Consider the following 15,317-nt stretch of genomic DNA (forward strand, 5'->3'; position numbering starts at 1 on the left):
CAAACAAAGCTCCTCATTAGCACTCTTCAAGAAAAATCTTGATGACTGGATGGGAAATAGGAAATTCACCCCGGGGATCACCTCTGTGGCTCTGCTCGACAGTGGCACAGGAAAATAATTTTTTTGGGTGGCAAAAGCCAGGGTACCTTTTTGGCTGGGCTTGTATAGGCACCAGGGCCGATAGCCTAGTACCTACCTATGAAACTATGAACCTACAATAAGTGATTGTAGTGCATAACGGAATAACGAGATGAGCAGGAGCAGATCTACAAGTCTTTTAGAAATTGCTTTATCTCAGCTTTGAATATGTGCAGGTTACTATTAAATCTCGGTGATAGAGTGATGGAATTTCAGATTTTAGCTATAGAGTAGGAGTATAAAGCGTAACTAGCTGAGTTGTGTGTTTTGTGTTTTGTGGGGAAGAATTATGCTTTCAGGGAAGGGTTCTTGCTGAAAATAGTGCTGAATGATGTTTTTTGAGGCTGGGCATTTCTGTGATTTATGGAGTATGATTAGGGGTGGGGAGTTTGCATAACGGTTAAAGGTGTTTACTGCACAGACACAAGGTACAGCATTTGATTCTCACCTTTAAAAGGAAATTAGCTTAAAAGAGCCTGCAAGGACAGCTATCCTATTACTTACCTACAGGATTAAGAGAGGGAGTTGAGCACCTCAAGCCAGTTTTTTAAGAGCTGTACAGTAGTGGGACTTGTGTGGTTGGGTAGCAGCAAATCGTGTTAATTTATTGCAGCACTGTTGTAGTTTGTTTTAGTAAAAACAGGAGTGACATTGGGTGGTAATGACTGTGGATAAGTAGAGAGTTAAGTCTTTTCGCTGTTTTTGAGATGCTTTTAGCTGTATAGAGATTTCCAAGTTTTTGATGTATAAGTGTGTGTATGTGAGTGTGTGTGTCTTTTTTAATAACCTGCTCTATATGCATGTCAAATTTTATGTTATAATCTACTATTACCCCTATTAGTTTTGTGTGGGAAACTATGACTATCTTTGTACTATTTAAAGAAGTGACTGCAAAGTTTGCTTTATTCCCGCTGTATGATTTGAGAAAGAAGGGAAGTACTTTGATTTTCTAGGCTTCGGTTACACCTGAGAGTCATCTAGAGAGGATTCAAAGGATGTAAATGATTCTTGAGTAATCTGTTAAAGTGGTTTTAAATTTGGGGGTGGAGCATAGAGTATAGAATCATCTGCATATTGGATTATGCTTGTATGTTTGGCTGCAGTATGTAGTTCATTGATGAATATATTAAAAAGTAATAGACCTAAAGTGAACACTAACATTAACAGGAAGCATAACTGGATCATGGTCAAATGAGGCCCTAGGCAGGGTAATGGATCAGTGCCCCCTACACAAACAGCAGCACCCCACTGGCAGCATGCCCCCCCCCCCTCCAGTGCAGCCATTCCTGTATCCTATTACTTGGCTATTTCTCCCCAGGTACCATAAACACTGTTTAAACCTGTGTGTGTGCATACTGTTTTCTTCTTTATTTCAACAATGAGTACAGATATTTGGATTTAATTTAAAACTTTTATTTCAAATTTTATATCACAAACACTGACAGACATTTGCTAAACAAAACAATATAGTCTTATAATGAAAACATACTTAACACTAACAGTAAACCTCTCCGCCCTTGAAACTCACATTCATTGAAACAGCAATGAAGCCCACATTTGAAGAAAATTCATCTGGCCAGTGATGGATAAAGTTTACCTTTGGGCTGTTTTCAAACCACAGGCACATTGCACACATTTTTAGGGCCATGCAGATATGCACATGTTCTTTGATTCATCTTTCCAGTTATATTAAATTGTATTCCTTCTTAGTACAGCATAACTTGTTACAGTGTGTTTTAAATTTGTAAATAATAAAAATGCTGCCCACAAAGTCCCAGATGAATCTTTATTCACCACAGTGTTAGCACTTTCATTCCAAAACACATCTGATGATGCTCCTGTGTTTTGGAATGAAAGTGCTAAAACCGTGGTGAAAAACGTTCGGCTGGGACTTTTGGTGTGGCGTTTTTATTATTTTCAAGTTTACATAGTACACTGTTTTGTGGTTTATTTTAACCAGTGTGTTTTAAATTTGTAGTAGTTTTGAACATTTTCCAGTAAGCAATGAAACAAAACATATGAACCAATAATAACAAAACTACTCATTTCAGAACATTTTAACCATAAAAGTCCACTCAATATCAGCCAATATGCTCAATCTCTATAGAAGGAAAAGTCATCTACATAATTCCACATTAAAAAGATCTATAATGAATGAAGAGATAGCTGCTAGCAAACAACTTTATATTTCAGGTTTCATCTACAAATTCAGTTCCTGCTCCCCTTGAAGAATAAATTGCCTAGGTTACATTAAGAAATGGTAAGCTCATAATATTGCAATAGGGAATTAATGGCAAACCAACAACAGGTTCATAGTTACTCGGCATCTTATCCAAAGTAGAACACACTCAGGACTGCAACCCCCCCCTTAAATTACAACACAGTAACAGCAATCCATCTACATGGTGTGAGAGTAGAAACCACACCCTTCTGCATCAAAAGCAAGTATCCTATCTGTTGTGCTACCAACACAGCTTTCAAATTCTTTAGCATAAACAATGATGACCATTTGCTAAACAAAACAGTTGTACATTGAAAACAGACTTAGCATAAGTAGCAGCAAGCTTCTTTTCCCTTGAAGTTCACAATTCCTTGAAAATTCACTAAAACTCACAATTCCTTGAAAATTCACTGAAACTCACAATTCCTTTGAAAATGCACTAAAACTCACAATTCCTTGAAAATGCACTGAAACACATATTTATTGAGTAGTCTGGTGGTTGGTGTAGAATATTTAGGCTCTTGTCTCCTGTAACCAAGGTACAGGGTTTTAGCTTGAGCAATTTAACTAACCTGCCATCCTTAACTAGGGCACTTTACACACAAACATACACACACACACACACACACACACACACACACACACACACACACACACACACACACCTCTGTTTCCTTACTGTTTTCTCTGCAGGTAGAAGAAGCAGGCATAAATTCCAGGCAGTGGCAGCAGGAATGTCTTGTGTTTAAATTCTGCAGAAAAGAAGAGGCAAGCAACAGCAGGTGTGTGTCAATGCATGCAGAGCTGCAGAGATCCAGAGGGCATTCTTAAAGAAGACGAATACCATTAATTATTTATTTATTTATTTTTAATTAACCAGTAAATGATGTGGCAGCCCCCTGGCCAGTGGGCCCCTCCTAGCCAGTGGGGGCCCTCCCAGCCAGCAGGCCCTAGATGACTGTCTAGGTTGCCTAGTGCTGGATCTGGCTCTGACAGGAAGGAAGGATGAATATTCAGTTTGCCACTTAACTGACTAAACCTGGTAAAAAGATAGCTGTGAAAAGACTGAAGGGTAGCTTGATAGAGGTCTACTGTGTAAATATTTTGTAGTAATTTGTAATGTGAGACAAGTGTAGAACTAGAGAGACGACAAAGTAGCCAGTGTTTCTATTTTTGTTGATGGTATTGGCAATGGTAAGTAGGGCAGTGTTTGCTCTGCAGTTTTGGTGAAAGCCATGCTGAGTGGAGGATAGAAGCTGAAAGCCCAAGAGATGCTGAAGAAGTTGTCTAGGGATACCTTTTTGTAGGATATTGGATAGTGGGGAGAGTATAACAGTTGGTCTATTCTTATAAAACTCAGTAGAATGTCTACCTTCATGAAGCAGAAAGATGCATGTTGGGTTTTTTTTCCAAAGTGATGAGACATAGGATTCCTGGATAGATCTATTTGTATACAGACTGGTTAGGAAATGGCATCTGATGCTATATTGAGGTATTCAGACTGAATGTTATCAGCTTTTAAGGTGGTGGGTTTTAGTTTTTGAACTGTGTTTTCTGGTAGTAGATATTTGGATGAGTTTTGATGGAAATAGGACAGTAGGCCAAGTTTAGTAGCTGATATGTTTGAGTTACTGTGGGTTTTGTTTTTAGTCAGGGAAGTTATGGTCTGTATAAACTGGGAAGTGAACCGAGAGGCAGCGATAGCTGGGGGATCAGCTAGGGGAGAGATCTGATTGGCATGTTTTACATGGATGCAATAGGTGATTAATTGTTGTCCAGACATGTTTAGGACTGGCTTGGCATGTTTATTGGTGATGGGTATAGTAGTTTTTCTTATCAGCTTTGATCTTGTTTTGCAAAGTTATCTAAATTGTTGGAAAGCTTGCTGTAAATTCTGACAAAACCAGGTTTTCCAGGCTTTACCTCTTTTATGTGCAAGTATAATTTTTACCAGTTAGCCATGGAGCAGGATTTGCTTTGATATTTTTTTGTAAGAGGACCCTGCTCAGTCAGTATGCTTAGGAATACTCTATTAAATTATGTTACATAGTTTTCGAATAATAGATTTGTTAATGTGTTCTGATTAAAGGATTTTAAGGTAGTAGTGAATGTTTCAGTCCTGAGTTTTGATAGTTTGCATATTTGAGTATAGTGGTGAGCCATATGTGAGTAGGTGGGTAATTTATAAGCAAAACTTTGGAGATGATCACTGAATGTATGTGAAAAGGAGCCTGAGGTAGAGAATTTGGTGGGATTTGAGTATCCAGTCAAGCATGGATGACTTATTTGTATCACTTTATCTTGCTGGCGTGTTGATGATTTGGGTGAAGCTATATAGGTTTAAGGAGGAAGATGGATCTTCTGTAACAAAGATTTGCCAGTCTATAGTAAATTCACCTAAACTGATACTCTCAAGGGGAATAGTGATAGAAACCCACAAAGGAATGACTTCTGCTGTTGGCTAGCTTTAGGCCTAAATTATTCTGGGAAGAGCAATGCATTATTGATAGAGTATTGAGGTTGGACATGAAGGTTGAAATTGGTTCCCTATTAGGACCAGGGTCGAAGTATAGCTTTAGTCTTAGCTAAAGTGCATCAAAATTGATCTTCAGTTTCACACTGACCTTGGTGATTATATTAAGTTGAAGAAGGACTATACAGTTATTTCCTTGCGGGACTACAATAATGATTATTTTTGTGATATAGTACAACTCAGTATGACTAAATGACATCTTTTGTCCATTTCGCCTTTGATACAATTTAGTGCCACTGTAAGAAAAGCCATAACTATTTAGGGTCATAACCAGGACTGCATTGTCCACAATATTTAATGCTTTGAATAAGTCTGAAAAGACTGATCCAACAATTCAGCCATGATTGACTTGGACGTGGATGTACTCTACAATAAGTTAAAGCTGCATTTGCTTAGATAGTGAGGTAGTTGTGAATGAATGTATGTTGTAGAAATTTTGATAAGGGAGACAAGAAAACCATGGGAAAAAAAGAAGTTATGTATTCACCATAATATCCCACCAGTGTTGTCCATTTTCATCTTCCTTAACAAGTGGGTTCAGATCAGAACCATGGATCTGACTTGGCAGCTTTTTACAGCTCATGGATACTGGAAATTCTCAACCACCTCCCTTACTCATAATGCTCTAGTCCCCTACCATAACTCAGATCTTGTTTGGTAGCCTTATAGTTTCATAGAAATTTAGAAACAGCACTAGGATGAAAAAACAATATCTGGAGCTCCAAAGGCAAGAACATTGGTTCCTATACCTCTCAACCTGTTAATGCAAGAAATTGGACAAAGCCCGACAAATAGGGGGATAAAAGCCCAAAAATAGGGACATATTTTAAACATTGGTCTTATAAACTTAAAAAAAATGCCAGACTAACAGGGTTTGCCTTAACATACATTTTCTGGAGGATTTCAAGTCTGAACCTCAAAGGTATGTCATTATTTAGTGACTTCAATCCTCAGATCATCACAGTGATTTGCCAGAAAACCACAAATTTTATGAGAAACAGACCAAAAATATGAGCCAGAAATCTGGACATCTTGTGAAAGTCTGGGCAGTTGAGAGGTATGTTGACTCCCTTATTATCTTCTTGTTCTTCCAGAAGTCACAAATCAACTGGTAGAGGGTTGGAGGGAGGGGAGCTGAGGAAGAATGAAAATGGACAACACAGATGGAATGTTATATTGAGTACATAACTTCTTTAACTGCTGTTGTCAATTTCCATTCATTCTATAACAATTGGGACAAAGTCCCCAGCTACGAGAATCCTGGGAGGACTCTAAGGAAGGATTTTCCTGAGCACTGTTGAGCTGAAGGCTGCTCTTCACCTAGAGACCAGATCCAATTTTTAATGAGTAGTAAAGGTATGAGGATTAGCCCAAAATATCATCCACAGAAGACCAGGATAAGAATACTGATGAAGTTGCCATGGACCTGGTTGAATGGGCTCTTAAAGGTTTTGACAAAGACAAACACAATTTGTTGTAGACAAAGGAAATGCAATCAGTTAACCATTTGGCTAAAGTTACTTTGGTAACTTGTTTGCCCAGTTTTGATACTGCAAAGGAATCAAATAACTGATCTTTTTTTCAGATGTTTTTGTTCTATACAAGTCGAAATATAACTGTCTATGAACATCCAACAAATGTAACATTTATTCTCCCTTGTACATGAAATTTGGAAAGAAAACAGAAAATTAATAGATTGACTGATGTTGGATTCTGACACCACCTTAGGAAGGAAGGATGGGTTGGTTCATAACTCTAATCTAGCTTTATGGCAAATTAAATAAGGAGGCATAAAAGATAGGACTTGAAGTTCAGAGACTCTTAGAGCAGATGTTATAGCTACTACAAAGGTAGTTTTCCAGGTTAAAAGTTTTAGTTCACACTTTGCTAATGGTTCAAATGGAGATTCAGTTAAAGCTTGTAATACTAAATTCAAATCCCACGGTGGAGTTGGATCTTTAAAAGGGGGAAGGGGGGTCTAAGAGAAAAGTTCCCTTTATAAAGGCCTTACAAAGTTTTGAAGAAGCTAAAGAGGAGTTATTTGTTCCTATGTGGAAATTAGAAATGGCAGCTAATTGCACTTTAACACTTGAGGAACTAGCCCCTTCATTAAAAATTGCAGCCCAAAACTGAACAACTCTAGGTACTTATGTTGAAAAAGGATCAGTGTCTCTTTGTTGTGCCCAAAAAGAAAATCTTCTCTGTTTACTGCAGTAAATTTTCCCAGTGGAAGCTTTACGGGAAGACAAAGGAATGTGATGTACAGGGTAGGAGAGCCTTAGTTGTCTGGCTATCAGTGGAAGTGGAGAAACCATGCAGTCAACGTTCGGCTTGAAATGTCCAGGTGAATCATGCCTATCCAGTGTGACAGGAGGTCTGGAATTGTATACAGAATCCATGATGGGCAAAGTAGATGAGGCCAAAGAAAGGGGAACCAAATCTGACATGGTCAATAAGGTGCAATAAGGATGTCTGTGCCCTTCAATCGAATTGCTTTCTGAAGAAACTTGGGGATTAGAGAAGTTGGGGGATAAGCGTAAAGGAGATGGGGGGACCAATCATGGAGAAGAGTGTTTTTTTCTGAGTCCCCGGTGGGGGGATCAGGGCAAAGAATCTGCTGCACTTGTTGTTGAGGGTAGATGCAAAGAGGTTGCAGCAAGGTTGGCCCCATTAGTGGAAAATCTCTACTGCAGCTTTCATGTTGAGAGACCACTTGTGAGGCAGTAAAATGGACGTGCTCAACCTGTCTGCTATCATCTTGGATTTCCCCGGAATGTGCATTGCTATCAGAAGTTGATTGGATGAGATTTCCCCTGCCACATTCTCAGAGCTTCTCAACACAATGGGTAAGATCTGGTGCCTCCTTGTTTGTTGATGTACCATACCAATGACATATTGTCGTCTAAATCACAATAGTCCCAGAAGGGAGAGAGTCTTGAAAGGCCTGCAATGCTAGGAGTACTGCCCTCATTTCCAGGACATTGATATGCATGCTGGCCTCTTCAGAGGACCAGGTGCCTTGGACTATCTTTCCCAAGAAGTGCCCACCCCTACCCAATCTGGGAAGCATCCGTGGTCATTATGGCTTTAGGCTGATGAAGAATGAAGAGACGCCCTTATAATATTTGATCTGAGGGAATCTACCACATGAGGTACTTTTTCCATGCCTGAGTTATTCTGATCTGGGTGGACATAGGTTGGTGCAGAATAGACCACTGCACTGCTAGGGTCCATTGAAGAATTCTCATATGGTATCTTGCTAATGGAACCAAAACTATTGCAGCAGACATTGACCCCAGGGCTTGTAGAATCAATTGAGCTCATACAGAAGAATTTTTAATTATCTTTTTTACTTGAAATCGAATTGTTTGTACCCTTGGTAAGGGAAGGGAGGCTGTCACTGATACCATATTGAACAAGGCTCCTATGACTTATAATATCTGAGATGGTCATAGATGAGATTTGTTGTGATTGATGGCAATTTCTAGATGAGAGCAAAGCTGGAGTACATAACTGCATGCTTTTATCAGAAAATGCAATGTCGGAGCAGTTATGAGCCAGTTGTCCAAGTACAAAAACACCAAGAATCCCTGCAGTCTCAAGTGAGCTGCTACTACTGCCATGCATTCGTTGAACACCCTGGTGGCTGTGGTGAGGCCAAAGGTCAGAGCTCCAAAGTTGTAATGACTAGCTCCTAGCCAGAAACATAGGTGAATTCTGGAACTTCTGCTCATTTTTATGTGATATTATGTATCTTGAAAATTTGTTGAGTACATCCAGTCTTCCTTGTGCAGGAAAGTCAAAATGGACTTAACCTTTACCATCTGGAACTTGGTGTACTGAACTGACTTGTTCAGAATTCTGAGGTCTAAAATTAGTCTCCAGTCTCCTGTTTTTTTTTTTTTGGCACTAAAAAGAATATTTGATAAGCTGTGGACTCTTTCTAGTTTGAGGGGACCTCTTGGATGACTCTTTTTTCTAGCAGCTTTTTTATTTCCAGTGCTGCTGCTTTCCTCTGGCTGGCTGGAGCATTGAGACTTTTGTTTACTGTTAAAGGGGGAGGAAAGGAAAAGGGTATTATATAACCTCTAAAAATAATCCTCTGTATCCATGTATCATTTGTAATGTCTAGCCAGGCTCACTGGTGCAGGGATAATTGACCCCCGACTGCCCCCAGAGATGGACAATTGGGCTTCTTTTCAGTAGCACTGGTAGGATCTGTCAGAGAAAGAATCCCTAGATCCTTGATACTGTGGACCTCCTCTATTGCGTGGGTGGAGTGTTCTGTTACAGATCTCCCCTCTGCTTCTGGGAAAACTATCTCCATGTGGATCATGGAAAGGACCCTGGGATTTTTTGAACCAATTTTTGGCCACCTTGTTTATTCCTAGAGAAAGTTCTTTGAGGAGTTGCAAAACATACGCCCACTGCAGACAGGGTCTTACAATCCTGCTCATACCTAGACAGCATTTCTTTAACCTTGGGTCCAAACAAAGAACTTCCGTCAAAGGGAGCATTGAAAATGGAGGACTTGAAGGGATTCACAACATCACATAAGTGCATTCAGGCATGTATTCTAAAGGCAATTCCTGAACCTGCCACCTGTGAGATGCCTTCAGCTGCATGTGAAATGAGCCTCATAAATGAATTTCAGATGGATTCTAGGGTAGCCAACTTTGAGGCAATAGAACTCTCTGCCTCAGAAGTAATGGCCCCAGAGAGGGATATGGAAAGGTCTTTAATCAAGTATCTCTGAAATCTGGTGAAGTGTGCCAAATAATTCAAAGACCTGACTACAAAGGTCACTGAATCTGTCAAAAGCCTTGGACTCCCTGTTAGGGGAAGGGAAAGATGAACTCTGTTCTGCAAGTTCCTTCTTCATGGCTGCCGCTATAACCATGGCATCTACTGGTACTACTTTGCTCCAGACTTCTCTTCCTTTCAGTGGTGCCAGAATCTTATCTGGTCTCTTGGGGATTTGCTCAACAGCATCGGGCTCCTTCCATACCCAATGAGCTCATCGGTGGGCACTGTCACCCAGGAGGTTGACGAGTCAGAATCAAAGGCTTTCATGTCTACCAATTCATCTTGTGAAGGGTTATCGGTAGACCAACCACCCCGTTGCTTTAGGAGCTCCAGGATGTCTCCAAGGGAGACATCATCTAGTGGTGATCTTGTTGACCCTTGCCCCTCTCAAAATCGGTATCTTCAGTGACTGATTCTTGAGGAGAGTCTAAGTACCTCCTCTTGCACTGTCTCTTCCTAGGGACATCTTCAGTAGGATGCTCCAGAGAAATATCAGAAAATATAAGTATATCCTGCTAGGTAGTCTGGAGATTAGAGTTGCGACTCAAGGCACAAAGACATATGAGATTGGGAAGATGGATCTGAGGGGGAGGGGATTGTCCTTGTTCTAGAGATAGAGAAAACTCTCTCCACTGCCTCAAAGGCAGAATGCTTCGTAAGAAGAAGGTTGATGGTGCCAAGAAGACATGCTTCTGGACCATCGACTCTCTCTGAACCAAAGGCAGCCCATCTGAGGCAGAGATCAGAGCTGAGCTGTCCAAAGCCGAGGCTCCACAGGGCAGAGATGGCTCCGACAACTTCAGAGTCAAATCCAATACCTCAGACCCAGCAGTGGAGCTATGGCTCTAAGAGTCATTTGGCTCTAATGCGCTTGGAGCCAATCCACTCAGAGAAGGTATTGGAGCCGAAGATACAACAATCTTCTGATCCAACATGGGGGGTTCTTGGAGTCTCAGATCCAAAAGCTTCAAAGCCAAAGGTCGAATCACAGAAGGATCCAAATCAGGTGTAGTAGTACTAGTGAAGGTCTCCAGACCCAATGGGGTAGGAGCCAGGAAAACTCATATCTGAATTTCTGCCAAGAGAAATTTCCTCATAATTCTATCCTCATCTGCCTCTGTCAGACTCCTGGAAGACCAAAAAGAAGAAGAAAAGGCCACTGAAGGGGTCCTAGAATGATGGCATCTTTCTAAGAGGGCTAATGATAGTTGGGAAGAAACAGAATCTAAACAAGATGCATAGCAGGTCCTGGGGAGCTTCTTTGGCTACAAGTATGTCAGATCCAGTGATGAGGAGCTGTTATCAGATACTGTCAGATCCGAGGGTTTAGTCTTTGGATCCAATGAACTTGGATCCGATTGCTTAAACATCTTGTGAGAAGGAGGGGTTTGATTGGAGGATCGAGAAGGATCCGATGTTTGCTTTCTGGACTCCTTCTTGTCTAACTTCTTGGGAGGTTTGAGCTCAAGATAAAGTCTCCAGAAAATAATTTATCAATAAACCTTTTAGAATCAGATTATTTTTGTGATCCACTAAGGCCTGTGGATTAAAGGCCTTACAAAGGTCACATGATTCTTTTAAATGAGCTGGGCCTAAGCAATACACACATGGATCATGTGCATCAGACAGAGGTATTTTTTGCTAGAAATAATTTCTTAAAAACCAGAGTTTTTTCCGCTATGTTGAAGCAGAAAACTTAAAGACAAGAGAGATTTTTTAAACAAAGAAAGAAAGGAAAGTGAAAAGAAGGTTACCAACAATGGTAACTAAAGAGATTGCCACAAGGCTATAGTCACAGATAATTTACGAACAATGGTAGACTAAGAATGCATTGTTAAGTGTATAAGAATAAGGGAGGAATATATAAAAGATCTAGATAAAGTAAAAAAATATATAAATCTTATTTCACTCACAAATACCACATTAAAGCTTGAGAGCTAACAGCAACCACCTCTGTATGTGAATGCAGCAAACAAGATCTACAATATGGTAGGGACAAGAGCATTATGGGTAAGGGAGAAGCTCGAGGGTTTCCAGTATTCATGAGCTGTAAAAAGTGGCTGAGTCAGAACTAAGGGTCAGACACAAACCCACTTGTTGAGGAATGAATGAAAATTGACAATATCAGATTAATTGTTTAATGTAGCTGAGGTTTCTCCTTTATGTATGGATACACTGTGTGGCTTTTTCCAGATACTAGGAATGCAGTGCTTCTTAACAGCTATATTAATTATTACTGAACTTGGGTGAATAACAGATCTTGCCAAGATTTCAAAATTTATTGGACAGGTTTTCAGTTGAAGATAACCTGAACTTCGGATCAAAGTGGAATTTATACACTAAGAATGATAAGATTGTTTGCAAGAAGAAGGAAAGGCAAGAAAAAAATCTCCAAACCTAAGATTAAATAGCTTTTCAACATTATTCCAGAGTACATGTAGATCGTTAGTTTGTACACATTTTTGCTCAAGGCAGAAGTTCTTCTTGCTCGTCATAATAAGCTTTTTTCTTGCTTATGACCTTCACAAAATCTCATAAAGTCAGGCTTTAGTTTGGAATGTCTAAAGGCAGACCACAGATGGTTGATGGTGACAGATTATGTCCTTGATCAACAGCCCACAGATGGTTGATGGTGACAGAGTATGTCCTTGATCTAGGACAAGTCCAAGGTAAGTTCATAAATCTAATATGCCTTTTTCATAAGTAGGCAATGATGCTTAAGATTTTCACAAATAATCAAGTGGCAACCGCTGTAGTATATTCCATTTTATGAGATAGATATTGAATTTTATTTATTCTTCTCGGGTTTACTAACAGAATGAGACCATATAGCTGAAAAATAGGGTAATAGATTCATTGGTAGCTACTAGGCATGCAGTCCATGAAACCATTAGAAGCCTAGCCCAATTTCCCAACTGCCGACAGTACAGGCAAATGAAGGCTGAGGGAATCAAAACCCTGTACAATAGGAAGCAGATTATTAACAGTTCATAGCCTTAATCCTCTGCACTAATTGCCATATAGGTGGTTAAAACATCCACTGATGGTTTTCAGTAAACATGTAAGTCACCCATAATGATAAGCTCAGTACCTTTGTTGGATGTGGGCCACTGAAGGGCCTTTTCTACAAAGGATTCATATGACCACAGGGAAATATCTACAGGGGCTGCTTAAAATGCTTAGTTCATCAGTTTTACTTTAGGACAGGATAGATTTTCTTTGCAGAGACTATTGGATTTTTCTGGTTGTAAACAGATGAGATTGGTGCTATACATTATGGCAACATGGCAACACCCTTTTTTCACTTATGCTTTGTTCTGATTATAACATAGACAGTTTATATGAAGTTCTACATATTAACAAGAACAAAAGTGCTTATTAAATAAACCTTTTATTTGTGATATTCCTTTGTCTTTTTAGTACCAACTACAACATATTACATATAACAGTATAGTATAAATAAAGGACTTGATCTATTAGCCATGTTTTGAAAACTGTTACAGATTAACCCATCCATGAATCACATGTTGTCTCATTCTTCTAACACTGATATGAGCAATTTTTAAACGAGCAGCACACTGCTGAGCACTGTTTGCTGGATTAGTGATGGTGCAATATATAGGACCCAGGCTGAGATAAACAGTTGAGTTTAAGGATAATATAATTCAACTTCATTATAATGCTATGACAATTAAAACATAAATGAAGCCAAATACACATTGCAAATAAAATAATTACTTATTTATGGCAGTAACAAAGTTTAATGCACTGAGTCATCGATGAAAGCCGGTTCAGAAGAAGTCTCCATGGAGCTCTTAAAGCAGTCCAGGGTGGAACACTCTCTAACTTACCATGGTAGCATGCTTAAAAAGTATAGGGCCTTTAAAATGAAAGCCCAAACACAAGATAACTCAAGTCATGCCCTAGAAACTGTTAACAGTCCCATACTGGTAGTCATTTAAAAGTGTCAAAAAATCCATGATAAAGGTGTCAGAATAGTTCAGGTATGAGGAACCAAGGCCTAGAATGACCACAGATAGAGCCTCAAAAGCTATTAGGTCTTAATTCTGATTATATTCCTCAGATGAAAGCACAATTACTTAACCAGAGCAGATATTAAATATCAGCCAGTCATAGAAGATGATGCTAAATTTAAATATCTTAGATATTAACTCCATCTAATTTCGACCATACATAATAAATGATGAAGATGGCAAAGCGGGGATATTTCAGAAAGCGGCACACCGAGTCAAGGCCTCTGCTTTGGGTCAGTTAGTTTTAAACTGTTTAGAATTACGCCAATTATGGATATCCACTAAGCTATTTGCTAAGGACTCAACACTTGCCATCTGTTCCTAAGGAAAAGAGAGGTAATGTTGTTTATTAGTGTCACAGCAATGATGCAACAAATCTTTCAAAAAATTAGGTCCTCGAGCATTAGCAGAAACAAAGTAAATAATAATAAGCTCAAAACTAAGGCCTGCAATACTCTGCACTCCAGTAGATAGATGGTTAAGATGTTCATAGCAGAAAGTGTCCTTTAGGTATGTCCAGACATGAAGGAGGGAAACTAGTCAAGAATAGTAAGAATGCAAATGCTTAGTGAGGATAGCGTGATCCATTATATCAGGTTACATAGCACAATCAAACAGAACCAACACAGAATAAAAGCACTAATAATTAGCAATGAAGGGATAATTTACTATTCTAATGAAGGCAGTCTCAGTACCCCCAGCTAACCCTGGAATATTCAGGAAGTACTCTAAGGCTAACTTCCTGCATAAAGTGATAACCTGGAAAAATTGCAAGGCCCATAAACCTTAAGAACATTGCTGTCTATGCAGAACTGTTCATAGAAACCCTATACAAGCATGTTCCACTGTATTTGTCATTCATCAGACCTGTCATTGAGCACAATGCCCCCTTTGGTATGTACCTAGCCAGGAATATCCAACAATTGGAACATCCATAGAGGGTCCTCACTAAAAGAATACAGGCCATAAGTAACATGTCCTATGCAGACCACCTCAAGGCCCTGTCCCTGTATTCTGTCTCCTACAGGCTGTTGAGGGGAGAGCAATGTCTGGCATACAGGGCATTGTCAGACCCCACTCTGATGGACCTCCTGCATATACGCAAAAGCAAGCACCAGAATTACCCATTCTAAAGACTTAAACCTTGCCTGTGATACAAATAGGACCTGATGGAGAGACATGTATGTATCCCAGAGACTACCCCATCTCTGGAACAGGCTCCCCATCCATGTGAAGCAGAGTTCCTCTCTAACCCAATTCAAGTGTAACTTGGACAACTGGATGGGGAACAGGAAATTCACCCCTGGTTTGGCACCTATGTCTTTAATGGACATGGGCAGCCTATGAATGGTTCATCTCCCTGGCCCCTCTTTGTAAATATTTCATTTACCGAGTCCCTGTTTACACTTATCAAGGGTACCAGAACTTGTCAGGGATTTGGGAAACACGGCTAGGCTTAAAAAGGCTCTTGTGGTCATTAACGTAGCAAACACCTATAAACCTATGAACAATCATAATCAAGCTAAACAAAATCTCAAAAGCTGACTACAGTCTCTTAAGGGAGGGTAGCTGTAGCTTCACAACA

The sequence above is a fragment of the Protopterus annectens genome, chromosome 3.part0 (genome assembly GCF_019279795.1).
Source record: "Protopterus annectens isolate FY-2018-M chromosome 3.part0, PAN1.0, whole genome shotgun sequence".
In the NCBI taxonomy this organism is placed as follows: Eukaryota; Metazoa; Chordata; order Ceratodontiformes; family Protopteridae; genus Protopterus; species Protopterus annectens.